At 55.1% G+C, this 13,941-nt stretch overlaps 1 pseudogene across 1 annotated transcript in view; it reads right to left on the bottom strand.

Moving 5' to 3' along the window:
• Positions 1-2,063, bottom strand: part of LOC147737088 (uncharacterized) — an 88,748-nt pseudogene extending 86,685 nt beyond the window's left edge. Inside the window, exon 1 of the transcript XR_015295975.1 lies at positions 1,887-2,063. The product of XR_015295975.1 is annotated as an uncharacterized LOC147737088 (transcript). The remainder of the gene's footprint in view (positions 1-1,886) is intronic.
• Positions 2,064-13,941: the final 11,878 nt, after the last annotated feature.

Raw genomic sequence — 13,941 nt, 5'->3', positions numbered from 1 at the left:
CCCCCGGATATCCCTGTATCACTGGCCCGGGCCACCGTCAGCACTATTGCCCGACCCAGCCGCCATCTTGGACACTGCACCACGAGGCCGCGTGGCCCCAGCTCGACCCCAACCCTGGGCCTGGCCAGGCCCCGACATCCCGGCACCACCATCCACCCAGGAGGTGAACGGACCACTTGGCAGGTCATGGTAGGAAGAAGTGTCGATGGCTCTCCCCCGCCAGGTGCCGATCGCCCCCAGCCTCCCCGGGCGTTGGCTCCACCCCCCTGCTGGGTGTCTGGACTCCCTCATCCCGGACCTCCTGACCTCCAAGTGCGAGGGTCCGGACATCAAAGGGCGCCAGACCTATAACTGAGGCAGCTCCAGAGCAGGAAGACAGTTGTATCCTGGAGTCGAGAGACACCGTGAAGAACTCATACTTGACGGACTGTTGGCGCTGCCGCAGCCCTGCCTTGTGAACTGTCGTCCTGCCTGCTGGCGCTGCGGCGGCCTTCTGCAACCATCATCCTCGTCGGGACCTGCTGGCGCTGCCGCGGCCCGTTGCTACCTACGACCACCTCGGGACCTGCTGGCGCTGCCGTGGCCCGCTGCTACCTACGACCACCTCGGGACCTGCTGGCGCTGCCGCGGCCCGACCTTCCCGAACGCCGAGCTCGAGGATTGTGAGCTACCATCATCTCATCTCAACTACCAGATTGGTAACAAGACTGTCCCGCTACCCCCTTTCCCTTCCAGAGACTAGAATTCAGAGGACCCTCGTGTCCTAATCTCATTGTACCATACTACCTTACTTCAAGAACGGCATAAAGAGCGTTAACCTTATCCTTGTGTGGTGTCCATCTGTGGGGGGGGAAGTTACTTGTCTGTACGATCGCTGGAGACGGCCCTCACCGGAGGCCTCTCCCCTTGTCCTCGGCCGACCCTCCAGGTCCGTGTCTAACAATCCCCATCTCAACTTCATTTGGAACGTCTCAATCAGAACAGGCTGTTTCCCGGCCAAATGGAAACATGCCTCATTAGTTCCCATCCTCAAAAAGCCCAACCTGGACCCAGAAGACCCCAGCAACTACAGGCCGATTTCTCTCCTGCCCGCCCCAGCCAAGATCCTGGAAAAATTGGTTCACTCACAGCTATCGAATTACATCGAAACTAACGGGTTACTCCACGACTCCCAGCATGGCTTCAGGTCAGGCCACAGCACCGAGTCGGCCCTTATCGAAAAGGCCGACTCGGTGAGATGGACGCTTGATCAAGGATCGAGGGCGGTGTTAGTGCTGCTGGATCTTTCAGCAGCATTCGACACCGTCTCTCATAATATCCTGATGAGAAGACTGCAGGATCTAGGGCTGGGCGGTGCTGTCCTGAAATGGCTCTCATCCTACCTTTCTGGCCACACACAGCAGGTCTTCATGCCTCCATACACTTCTGTTGCTAGATCACTCAAATGGGGAGTCCCACAGGGCTCCTCTCTGAGCCCGCTCCTCTTTAATGTATATTTCACCCCCCTGGCCAAACTAATCGCCCAGACGGGGATCAAATCGACTTCTTACGCTGACGACATCCAGCTTCTCTTCACTTTTGATTCCCCTTCCGCTTCCGTCTTTGACCCATTGAAATCCTGTCTCAGAGACATCTCGAGCTGGATGGATGCCAACTCCCTCCGTCTCAATGCTGGAAAAACAGAGATCCTGTTTTTCAATTCACCATCTCCTCTGGATCCTAGCATCTGGTGGCCAGAAGACTTGAGTCTAGCCCCCACCCCCAAAGACTCGGTAAGAAACCTGGGAGTACGCTGGGACTCCCAACTTAGCTTTAACTCCCAGGTACAAACCGTAGCTGCCTCCTGCTTCGCAAAGATCAAGACCATAAAACGTCTTATCAATTACCTGCCGGCGGACTGCCGTAAGACTGTGATCCAGGCACTGATAACATCCCATCTCGATTACGCCAATGCCATCTACCTTGGTATCACAGCAGGCCTCTGCCAAAAACTTCAAACAGTCCAGAATGCCGCTGCTCGTCTTGTTGAGAGAATCCCTGTCAGACACCACATCTCTCCCCATCTCCGTAAACTGCATTGGCTGCCCATAGCCAAAAGATGTGTGTTTAAGGCCTTGACACTGGCCTTCCGAGCATCCAAAGGCAGTGGATCGGCACATCTGAAAAACATTCTGCGACCCTATACCAAATCAAGAACTCTACGCTCCAATACTCTCCATTTTCTGGCAACTCCCAGATTTAAACGCACCCGCGCAGGTGGAAAAACCTTTGAGGTCTGTACCACCCAGCACTGGAACAAGCTTCCCCTTGCCCTACGCACTTGCCCAACAGAACCAGCCTTTCGTAAATCTCTGAAAACTCTTCTATTCTCCTCTTGATTCCTGTCATCGGACCCTCTAGCCTCAATTTTCAGAGTTGTCAGCGCCGGGACGCCTCTTTGGGGCCGCTGTGCGCTCTACAAAATACTCAAATAAATAAATAAATAAATAAATAAATTCCATTAAGAAAGATAGAAGCTTGGGGATTAGAGTACAATAAGGAAACAATAGAAATAAAACTAGAAGGCAGTCCCATCCAACGGAGAGCTTGGAACATGAAATCCCAACCAATCCTGTCGAAGGCTTTCTCAGCATCTAAAGAGATAGCTGCGAAGGGGTGTTCTAATTGGGAGGCTCGACTAATTATGTTAAGGAATACCCGAGAATTGTCAGAGGAGAGACGCCCTTAACAAAACCCGACTGCTCGGGACCGATTAAATCAGGTAGAAGAGGGTCCAACCGTAAAGCGAGAATCTTAGCTAAAATCTTATAGTCCGTGTTGACTAGAGAGATCGGGCAAAAATTCTTACAAAGAGTATGATCTTTATCCTCTTTAGGAATTAAACAGATTAGGGCCTGTTGAAAAGAACCACTTGAAGACCCTGCTGAAAGAAAAGATTTAAACAAAAGAAGAAGTTTAGGAAGGAGAAGAGAAGAGAAATGGGTATAAAATTCAATGGTGAAACCATCGGGGCCGGGAGCTTTACCATGTCTTAATTTGGACACAGCGCATGATAATTCATCCAGGGAGATGTCAGCATCAAGGGAGGTCAAATCAACATGAGATGTAGGAGGGGAGGGAAGAGATTGGAAGTAAGAGAGGAGATCCGCTGTGGAGGGAACCTTCTCAGGGGTGTAAAGATTGTCATAGAACTTTTGAAATTCAGCAAGAATTTCTGCATCCTTAAACCGAGTTTCGCCATTAGAGGTCTTAATAGATTCGATCTTGGTACGTTGTTTTCTAATCTTCAAGTAATTAGCGAGTAACTTCCCCATTTTATTCTTGCCTCCATAATAGCGAGAGTTACATTTTAAAAGAAGGTTGGAAGCCGCTTCGGTTGTGAATTTATTAAAGGAGATTTTGGCGTCAATGAGCTGCTTAAGGGAAGAATCTGAGTTGGAAGAGTGATAAGCAAGCTCCAGGCGTTTGATATCGGCAAGGATTTTGGCGGACTTGGTCTCTCTTAGTTTCTTCCGTCTTGCCACAAAAGCTATAATGAAACCTCTAGAGACCGCCTTAAATGAGTCCGAAATCATAACGAAAGGGGAGTCAGGGGTATGGTTAAGAAGGAAAAATTCAGAGGCAAAGGTGGAGAACTCGGAGCAAAAGGCGGGATCTTGGAGTAAAGCATTATAGAATCTCCATCTGCCTCAGTGAGGGGAAAAAGGGAGGAGATCCAGGTCCACAAAGACAGGGGCATGATCAGAGATCAAAATGGAGCCTATTTCAGAACGAATGGCATGTTGAGAAAGGGATCTACTAAGGAAAACATGGTCAATGCGGGATTGAGATTGGTGTGGAGGGCAGAAGAAACTATATTCCCTCAGGTCAGGATTACATAACCTCCATATATCAACCATGGCATTGTTTTGGGTAGCTTTGACAAATTGAGAATACAACTTGGATGGAAGAAATTTGACCTTGGATGGCGATCTAGGAAGGGGTCCATAATTTGGTTGCAATCCCCACCAAGAAGAATGTAATTCCCAGGGAGAGAGGCCAGTTTATCAGAAATCGAGGGCCAGAAAGACTTGTCAACTCCCGTGGGTGCATAAACATTAAAGAGAGTCAGCGGAATGTTATCAATAAGCAAATCAACAATAACCCAACGGCCGTTAATGTCACATTCATGGGAAATGGAAGAAACATTCAACTTCTTGTGCAACAAAATTAAAACACCATTTTTCTTTGCAACAGAGGGGGAACAGAAAACATGTCCCACCCAACAACGTTTAAGCTTACCCGCCTCTGCCTCCGAGAGATGAGACTCCTGAAGGAGGGTGACATCAGTATTAAGTCTAGCCAGGTGCGATAGCACCCTTTGCCTTTTAATGGGATTATTCAATCCCTTAATGTTCCATGAAGTAACTCGGAACGGAACGGGAAGAGCAAACACAATTTATAGATTTGAGCTGCCACTGCCAGCATATACACCACCCCCACTGCTTATTGCACTTATTATTGCTCCCACTGCTTATTGCACTTATTATTGCTCCCACTGCTTATTGCACTTATTATTGCTCCCACTGCATATTGCACTTATTATTGCTCCCACTGCATATTGTGACTTGGGGATGTTAAGCTAGTGCTAATGAGGTGAAACCAATGAGCAAACAAAAAACTAAATTAAACAGATACTATCACAAACTATGCTGCATCACACAGCATAATTTACCTTTTCTTCCAGCATAATTTAGTCAGCCCGCCACATACTCTGGCCCTCTATGGTCACAAAGGTCCAGTGGCTCAGATTCCAGGCAGGTTTGCGACTGTTTCATGCCATTTAGTAGTTGACACAATGAACACTGCTGCGGACACTTGTATTTTGCATTGTGTCAAACTGCTAGTGCCCCTAAGTTGTCTCATACCTGATGTGGGACATTGGGCCTGGTTTTGTAGTACAGAGCTCTTAGAATGCTGGTGCCTGTTAATTCTGACTTTACTTAAAAATGTACGGGGGCGTGGCCAAGATGGCGGTGTGAGCGGACGTGCCTCTCTGAGCTCCCGCCGCCGGCCGCTGAATATAGCACCTTTATAGCCTTTGTCCGGCCGAAAGTGACCCCAGGGGGCCCCTGGCGACAGCGCCTCGCCAGCGACGACCTCCAGGCCCGGTTCTGCGATCGATGGCGGCCTGACCCTTGCGGCGTTCGGCCGCGGAGGCAGCAGCGGTTGGGGCCTGGCGCGCCCCGAGAGTCCGGAGCACATCTGAGAGCGAGGCCGAGGGGGGCGGAGCCACAGTGCCGCCTAGGATCGCCTGCAGCAGGGACCAGGGGAGGCGGCGGATCCGGCCCGCACGGGGACGTGCGAGGCCTCCCACGGTCCCGCGTGGGGGCTTCTGCGGACCTGCCGCCCCCGTGGGAGATCGGCGTGTGCGCTGCCTGACTGCCGCCGGCTCCCGCCGACGGACCCGCGGGAGCCCCTGAGGCCCGCGGCGCAGCCCCTGAAGCCCGTGGAGCAGCTCGGCGGAGAGGAGGTAAGGGGGGGGTGAGACAGTGATACCGGCCCCCCCCCCCCCTCGCACGACACCTGTGGCCCGGCGCGCCTGACCGAGGCGACATCGGCGCGAGTGGCGCCACTCCTAACGGCAGCCCGCCATCTCTGGGCGACCAGGCACGGGGGCGGCGGTGGAAAGCAGCCTGGGGGACCCACGCGAGCCCCTGAGACCCGCAACCCAGCCCCTGGGCCCCGCAGCATAGCCCTGGGACCAGCAGCACAGCACAGCGGTGTGGAGGCGCAGAGGGGGGTGAGACAGTGACACCAGGCCCCCCCTCCCTCGCACAACCGCCATTTTGGGCGACCTGACGCTGGGGCCGCGGTGGAGTGCGACGTAGTCCTGGCCCGAGCCCTGCGGCCCCCGACACCGTGAGAGGCACTAGGGACCGGCCGCCTCCCAACCCACCCTCTCGCGCTGCGGCCCGGCGCGCCAGCACTCGCACCTGCCCGGGCACCACCCGGGGGCTGCATCGAGGAGACGAGCCGAGAGGGGAGCCTTCCGGCGGCACTCAGCGCCTGCCTGCCTCAAGAGCCTGACGACTAGCCCGGCGCTACCCTCCCAACCACGCAGTAGACCTGGGCGGCGAACCTAGCCCCTACCCGGACACTGGCCAGAGGACGGCCCTGGACACCACGGCGAGAGGGGGGTCCCGTTCTTCGGCGTAGCCCCTGCCTGCGTAGTAGGCCCCTGGCGGATCCCTCATACTTGGGCCCCCCCTGCGAGGGCCACACCGCGACGCTGACGCCCAGCTGGACGCACAGCCATCGCTCGGGGAGCGCCACCTCTCCGCCGCCCGCGTGCCGGACGCCGGGGGACACAGCAGCGTCTGCGGCCCGAGCAAGCAGTGCCAGTAGCGGATTGTTGCTGGGCAGGGGACACCGTGGGAGCCATGTCCAATGCTAGGACACGGAAGGACCGCTCCATTGCCGAGCTCTTCACCCCTGGCGCAGTGGGGAAAAAGACTGATGTCGCAACTCCCAGCCAGCGCGCAGGCTCCGAGAAGAAGAGCCAGGCCTCGCCAGCCCAGGGACAGACGGACCCGGAGGACCCAGTCACGCGCTCCTTTCTGGAATCGCTCTTCAGGGGGCTGCGCGACGATATCCAGGAGCTGAAGAAAGAGCTCCAGGACGAGATAAGGGAGGTGCGCCGGGACACCGACGCCATTGGCGAGAGGGTGGCGGAGCTAGAGACGAAGAGCGACGCAAGGGACCTGGAAATTGAAGCGCTGCGACAGGAACTAGCGCGAATACACGACCAGCAAGTAGACCTCCAGACGCACGCCGAGGATTTGGAGAACCGCTCCAGGCGGCATAACATCAGGATCAGGGGGGTGAAGCACTCCCCGGACACGGAGGATCTCTTTCGCTTCACTCAGGGCCTGTTCAATCATATCCTAAGCCGGCCGGCAGACTCTCCCCTGGGCCTGGACAGAGTGCATAGGACAGGCCCCCCTAGAGCGGCTACGGCCCACCCGGCCGACATCCTTGTGTGCATGCAGGACTATCGGACCAAAGAGGAGATCCTCAACAAGGCGCGCCAGATGGCGCCGGTGACCTATGGTGCGCACTCCCCCGCTCTTTATCAAGACCTCGCGGCGCTGACCCTAGAGAAGAGGCGCATCTTCCGACCCGTCACAGCAGAACTGCGGAAACGCCACATCTCCTACAGCTGGGGACACCCCTTTCGGCTCGTTTTCAGGATGGGCAATAATCTACACCAGGTCCGCTCCCTCAAGGAGGCGTGCAACCTCCTCAACATTGAGGAGCCGACCGAAGCGGAGAATCCGGTAGTCGGGGGCACCCCCAGTGAAGAGGCACCGGGAGGGTGGCGGCAGCAGCGGAGGCGCCATAGGCCGCGGCGTCCCGCCACTAAAGAGATCGCAGACGGCCAACGAGCAGCAGTGGAGACCGTCGGACAAAGCCTGGTGAATCAAGAAAACGACTGACCCGGGCCAGGGGCCCACGAACCTGAGAGGTTGCGGCTCGGCCGAGACGGCCCGCGCCGGCGGCGGGGGTGAAGCCTCGCTAGCCCGCGTTCTTCCTTCGCCGGCCCTTTGATGGCCGACCCGGACGGTGGCATGCGCTGTCCGCCGTCACCGTTGCCATCGCCTACACTCCAAGTGCTTTCCTTACCACAGGTCCAGCGGACATCCACCTGGATCTGGGACTATGATGGTTCAGACTTCTTTATGGTTGAGTTGACATGGGCGGAGGGGGGGGGGGGGGGGATATGGAATGGCATCGATGCTTGCACCCTTCTCAAGGTTCGGACACTGCGTCCAAGATGATTGTGGGGAGGGGGGAGTTGCACCAGTTGGGGTTGGGGGGGAGTTTTGGGGAGAGAGGGGGGAGGGGCGGGGGGGTTCTCCTTGTCCAGGGGGTTCGGTAGCCGAGAGGTGCCCCGACGCGGCCCCCAGCGCGGCGTTTCCCGCGACCCGCGGGCCCACAGTCACTGCCACCGGGCGGGCTTGGCATTACCCGTACGATCCCAGATATGACACGACACCTCATAGTGCTTACGCTTAATGTGCGGGGTCTCAACAGTCCGAACAAGCGCAGGGCGATACTATCTTATCTCGAGCGCTCCAAGGCGGATATCTGCCTTCTCCAGGAAACACACCTTGTGCGCAGCGATCAGCATAGACTCAAATCCCGCGCGTTTCCGTGGCAGTTCTTTTCCTCCTCCCCGAAGAAGTCCGCAGGGGTGGCGATCCTAGTGGCTAAGTCCTTTGAGGGGAAAGTCCTCCAGAAAGAGGCCGAAGTTAGAGGGCGGCTCCTACTCTATAGCTTCCAAATCGCGGGCCACACCTTGCTTGTGGGCTCTGTTTATGGCCCAAACGAGGGTCAGGAAAAGTTCCTGCATTCAGCTCTAGAGACCGTTACGGCCACCACACACACTCACTTGTTGCTGGGGGGGGACCTCAACATAGTCTTTCATAACACAGCGGATCGCTCAGGTCAGAGGTCCGGTCAAGTAGGGGGGCTCACGGCGGCGGGTCACGCACACCTGACGGACCTGGGCCTCATCGACCTTTGGAGGCACACACACCCCCAGACTACTGCCTACACGTATTACTCGGCTGCGCATAAGACGTATGCGAGGCTGGACTATTTTCTGGGCTCCTCGCAGTTGGCGTTACAGGTGGAGAGCGTGGAGATACTGCCAGCCGCGCTCTCGGACCACTCCCCGGTGGTGGCGACGGTTCGGGTGGGAGCCATGCCGGCTCCACGACGGCACTGGAGGCTGCGGGACGGTCTCTTGCAGCTGCCTGACACCCAGGCCCGACTCACGACAGCGATTAACAGTTTTCTGGAGCACAACGCCAATGATGACACCACCAAAGCTACCCAGTGGGCAGCCCTCAAAGCGGTCCTGCGCGGGGAAATCATTTCCATCGCCACGGCCAACAACAAGGAGAGGGAACTGAAACGAGCTGAGCTCTCCCAACGCGTGGCGGAATTGGAACAGATGCACCAACGCACGGGGGCAGCCAGAGCATGGCGTCAACTGTGCGCCGAGCGGAAAATGCTAGCGGCCTTGGACCAAGACGTGGCGGAATACGCCGCTATGCGCCTCAAACACGTCTACTATACCGGTGGCGACCGCTGCGGGAGACTGCTGGCGAGTAGGCTTCGGGCGCAAACCCAGAGGCAACAAGTGCGCTCTCTCCAGTTGCCCAATGGCGACTTGGTCACAGAGAACGCGGCGATTGCGACGGCCTTCGGCAATTACTATGCGGCACTCTACGACGCAGATCACCTAGACCCTGACGCCGGCCCGGCCTATCTGCGGGGTGCGGAGCTTCCCACCCTTACCCAGGCCCAAGCGGACTTTCTGGAGCGGCCCATTGGCCTGGAGGAAGTCATCTCGGCCATTGCCCGCCTCAAGGTCGGGAAATCCCCGGGACCCGACGGCTATACTGCGGCATTTTACAAGACCTTCTGCCAGCAGCTTGCCCCCCTCTTGCGCGACCTGTTTAACACATTTGACACGCCCGGCGCCATACATCCGGACTTGCTGGAGGCGTCTATCTCAGTCATTCCCAAACCGGGCCGTGATCCGGCAGTTTGCGGCTCCTACAGACCCATATCGCTACTGAACGTTGACCTGAAGCTCTACACTGGCATACTAGCGAGCCGCATCGCCCCATATATGCAACAGCTGATAGACCCCGACCAAGCGGGTTTCATCCCCCAACGGCAGACCAGCGACAACACCAAGCGGGTGCTGCACCTCATTGAAGCCGGATCGCGCACTAAACCTGGTTGCATGTTGCTCACCATCGATGCGGAGAAGGCCTTCGACAGAGTACACTGGCCATACCTTGACCAGGCCCTCCGTCACTTCGGCTTTGGAGAGAAACTCCGCCACCGCATCTTCAACTGCTACCGCCGGCCCAACGCCGCGGTGAGAGTGAACGGGCATACCTCCCCGAGGTTCGACATTGGCAGAGGCACGCGCCAAGGCTGCCCGCTGTCGCCGCTCCTATTCGCATTGTACATGGAGCCGATGGCCCAGAGGGTGCGGCAACATGCTCTCATTTCGGGCATCAAATTTGGGGCCGACACACATAAGATCAGCCTATACGCCGACGACGTCTTACTGTCCCTCACTGACCCAATGCGATCCCTGCGTGCTCTCTTTGTAGAGCTCCACACCTTCGCCTTGGCCTCGGGCTTCAAAATCAACGAAGCCAAATCTGAGGCCTTGAACATCTCACTGAGCCCGGATGTGGTGGCCGAGATTAAATCGGAATTCCAAATCCAATGGTCGGACGCAACTGTCCCGTACCTGGGCGTTCGCCTGGCTCCTACTGTCCGAGGCACCGCGCGGGCCAATTACGAGGCCCTCACCCGCAAGCTCCGGGAGCAGCTACGGCGTTGGAAGCCACTTACGCTGTCATGGTTGGGCAGGATTGCCGCAGTCAAAATGACACTGCTGCCGCAGATCCTATACCTGTTCCAGACGCTCCCCCTGAACCCCCCGGCGGGTTGGCTTCAACAAACCCAATCGGAACTGTCACGGTTCATCTGGAACGGCCGGCGACCCAGGTTCAAGCATACTCTCGCCACCCTACCCCCCGCGAACGGTGGGGTCGGCGTGCCCGACCTTACCCTGTACTTCCAGGCGGCACAGCTGCGCACCTTTGTGGAATGGTTCCAGCTGGAGTCCGGTAAGCACTGGCTCTTCCTGGACCAGGCTGTGGCCGGCCGCACCCTTCAGGGCGTGCCCTTCCTTCCGCGCCGACACCGCCCCCCTAACTTGTACGCCTCTGAAATCACCAGCACCGCCCTGCGAGTGTGGGATAGAGTGGCCGTGGCCAAGGGGCTGACCACCTTCCCCTCGCCCATGACTCCCATCTTCGAGAATCCAGACTTCACGCCGGGCTTGGACACCGGCACGTTCACGACGTGGCGGACGACACCCTGTCGTGCGGCGGGACACATGTTCGATATCAAGGGCATCCTGCCGTTCCAGCAGATCAAGGCGGATTACGGCGTGGCCGAATCGGAACGCTTGCAATACCTACAGGTGCGCCACTGGGTGCTCCACCCCTCGATCCAGCCCGGAGCCCAACGGCACCTCACGCCTTACGAACGATGGCTACTGACACGCACCTCGGATAGGAAGTTGATATCGGACCTCTATCAGCAGCTGCTCCTCACGCAGGCACACACATACAATGCGGGCCAGGTCCGGTGGGAGAGGGATCTGGGGAGGCAGCTCACTAGGAAGGAATGGGAGGGGGTATACCATAGAGCCAGACACTCGGCGCACCACACTGGTCTTACCGAGACATTGACTAAGGTAGCAACATACTGGTACCACACCCCTGAGAGACTACACCACTGGGATGCCCGAATCAGTGACAGATGCTGGAGGGGATGTGGGGAACTGGGGACACTGGAACACCTGCTGTGGAGCTGTAAGGCGCTGCGCCCCTATTGGGACCCTATCCTGGATCTTATAGATGCACATCTGGACACACAACTGCCGCGCTTCCCAGCGTACATTCTACTAGGCCTCCCAAACGCACTCATGTACCCTCTGAAATCCTGGCGCGGGCGCCTGATCGCGCTTGCGCTTGGGGCCGCGGTCCAAAACATCGTGGCGCACTGGAGGGCGACACAGGCTCCGCACCAACTGGGGTGGCTTCACCGACTGTGGGCGATCCTGGGCATGGAGAAACTATCGCTGGCAGCATCAGGGAGGGGGGCGGACTTTGCGGAACTCTGGCGGCCATTCCTCGCCTTGCTTACCGGGGAGTTTCGGGAGGTGAGCTGCCCACGCTACCTGCGTCTGCTACGCTTGGCAGACACACCTCTCCCGGACCCCAAAACACACACTCGTAAGCGCACAGGCCCCGCGCGCGTGGCGCCCACTAACTGTTGAGGGTGGTTCACAACGTAGAGCGGAATTCCGGACATGGACAAGGAGAAGGGAGGGCTGGGGTGGGGTGGGAGGCGGGGTTGTTTGAAGTTCTTTGTTTATCGTGGTTTTCTTAAAATGCACTAGCACTGATCAGCTTGCACCGTTGTAGCACCTCTTAAGACGCGGCCGGCCCATTGGGTTGTAGGCGGCTTGCTGTGTTAATATGATGACGTACCCGCTAGCCCCATGTGGGGTATCTGCGGGGTCGCTGGCCTTGGCCTCCCTAGAGTGGTGCCGGCCCCTACTGATGTCGCTGAGGTGCATTTTCTGCCTATGCTCAATAAAATATTTAATACATAAAAATGTACAACTTCAAGCACCAGAATCAAAGGGACATGAGCCAGTATCAAGCTATGAACATTTTGCACATGACTTGCACAACAGGAAAGTTCTGTACGCTAGTCTGTTTTTTGAATATTTTTAAAAAGTATGCCCTGAAAATGTCTAGCTGGAAAAATGTCCACATAATTTCTTAATTTACCTGATCGAATCCTACAGTCTGTAGAAATAACTCAGACTTCTGTGCATAGCCCTTAACCCTAAAATGAAACACTTGCTGATAACATTGTGCTGGTGTCTTGTACTACTTTATCTACAAACATAAAATACAGTCTATGTATCTAGTGGGTCTCAAAAATGAAATGAGCACAGCTTTCTGGCTGCCAAACATCCTCAGGGAGAATTTATTGATCCCCGGTTGGAGCACATGATGTAAATAGGTCAGTGAGTGACTGCTTTTGTCAGAGAGATCCTTTTGTTACTTGCAGTTTCTAAGTAAAAATCCTAACATACAACAGCGAGCTATTAACTGTCATCTAAGAGCTGGATGCAAACTGCAAGGACAAAATTGGAGTGTTATGTTTTTTAACCACAGTCTTTGTTTGATTACCCTACTGTTTCAAAAATAAATTGTTATCTTTTCATTTTCAGCACCTGACAACCTGAAACATTACCGCATTTTGGTGCCATTTCTCAGCAAACAACAAGAGGACCCCAACCTCCTTTGCTGCTCTTTCACCCCGGCTACCACCCAGCAAACACCAGTGTTGAAGGTAAGCAAACTGATGCTATATTTTTTTACATGGAAGTTAGGGCTATGTATGTGGTCACTCTCCAGGCCCTCAAGCAGTGTCTCTTTCAGTGCCTCCAGCAACCACTATGGCACAGAGAGGCAGGAGGCAGTACAGCTGTATTTTTAGCAGTCATTTGAGATGCATTACGATAGTGCACAAGATCTATGTATTTATACTGAAATTTGATATTATTGCACTGCACCTTATAAGTTGTACTTTGATTATTGACAGGTTTCTTTAATATATATATTGGTAAGGCCAGCAACACACCATCATGAATACAGTACAAGAGCTGATTGCAAGGTCATTCCAGGCACGGCCACTTGAAAAAAACTACAGACAAAGCAATTAGGACCTCATCAGCCTGAAATAAACCTACAGCAAACTACACAGGACAGAGGAAAAATGTCAAAACGTACATTCTCAAATGCCTGGTACACAAAAGCGATTTGGCTTGCAGGGTGCCCTATACAAAAGTCTCTGTTCTGCTTCCCCTGCTTGCTGTTTGGTGGTGACTTTCCTTGGACACGTCAAGGAATGGTTGACTTGAAGTCTATATCTCAAAAAATAAAGAAGCATGCACTCACAAGAAATCATCTGGAAAACCTGACAAGACTGAGAATGTTGGGGGAAGACGCACCAATTGAGCAGCAGATAAATGATGCATATCGCAAATCCATTCAAAAACACAATGAAGCTGTTGATAAGAACAGACAAAATCTATCCAAGATCATTGATTGCATTCATTTCTGTGGTGCTTTCGAACTGGCATTGCGAGGCCATGACGAATCAGAAACTTCCTCAAAACCTGGGATCTTCCGAGGCCTAGTGGATTTAATGTCAACCATAGACAAGGATTGGAAACACATTTAGCACGTGCTACAGTCAAAAAGGGCACCTCTA

The sequence above is a fragment of the Lissotriton vulgaris genome, chromosome 1_1 (genome assembly GCF_964263255.1).
Source record: "Lissotriton vulgaris chromosome 1_1, aLisVul1.2, whole genome shotgun sequence".
In the NCBI taxonomy this organism is placed as follows: Eukaryota; Metazoa; Chordata; class Amphibia; order Caudata; family Salamandridae; genus Lissotriton; species Lissotriton vulgaris.
Note: the sequence above shows the minus strand (reverse complement) of the source record. Positions and strands in the feature narration are given on the sequence as shown.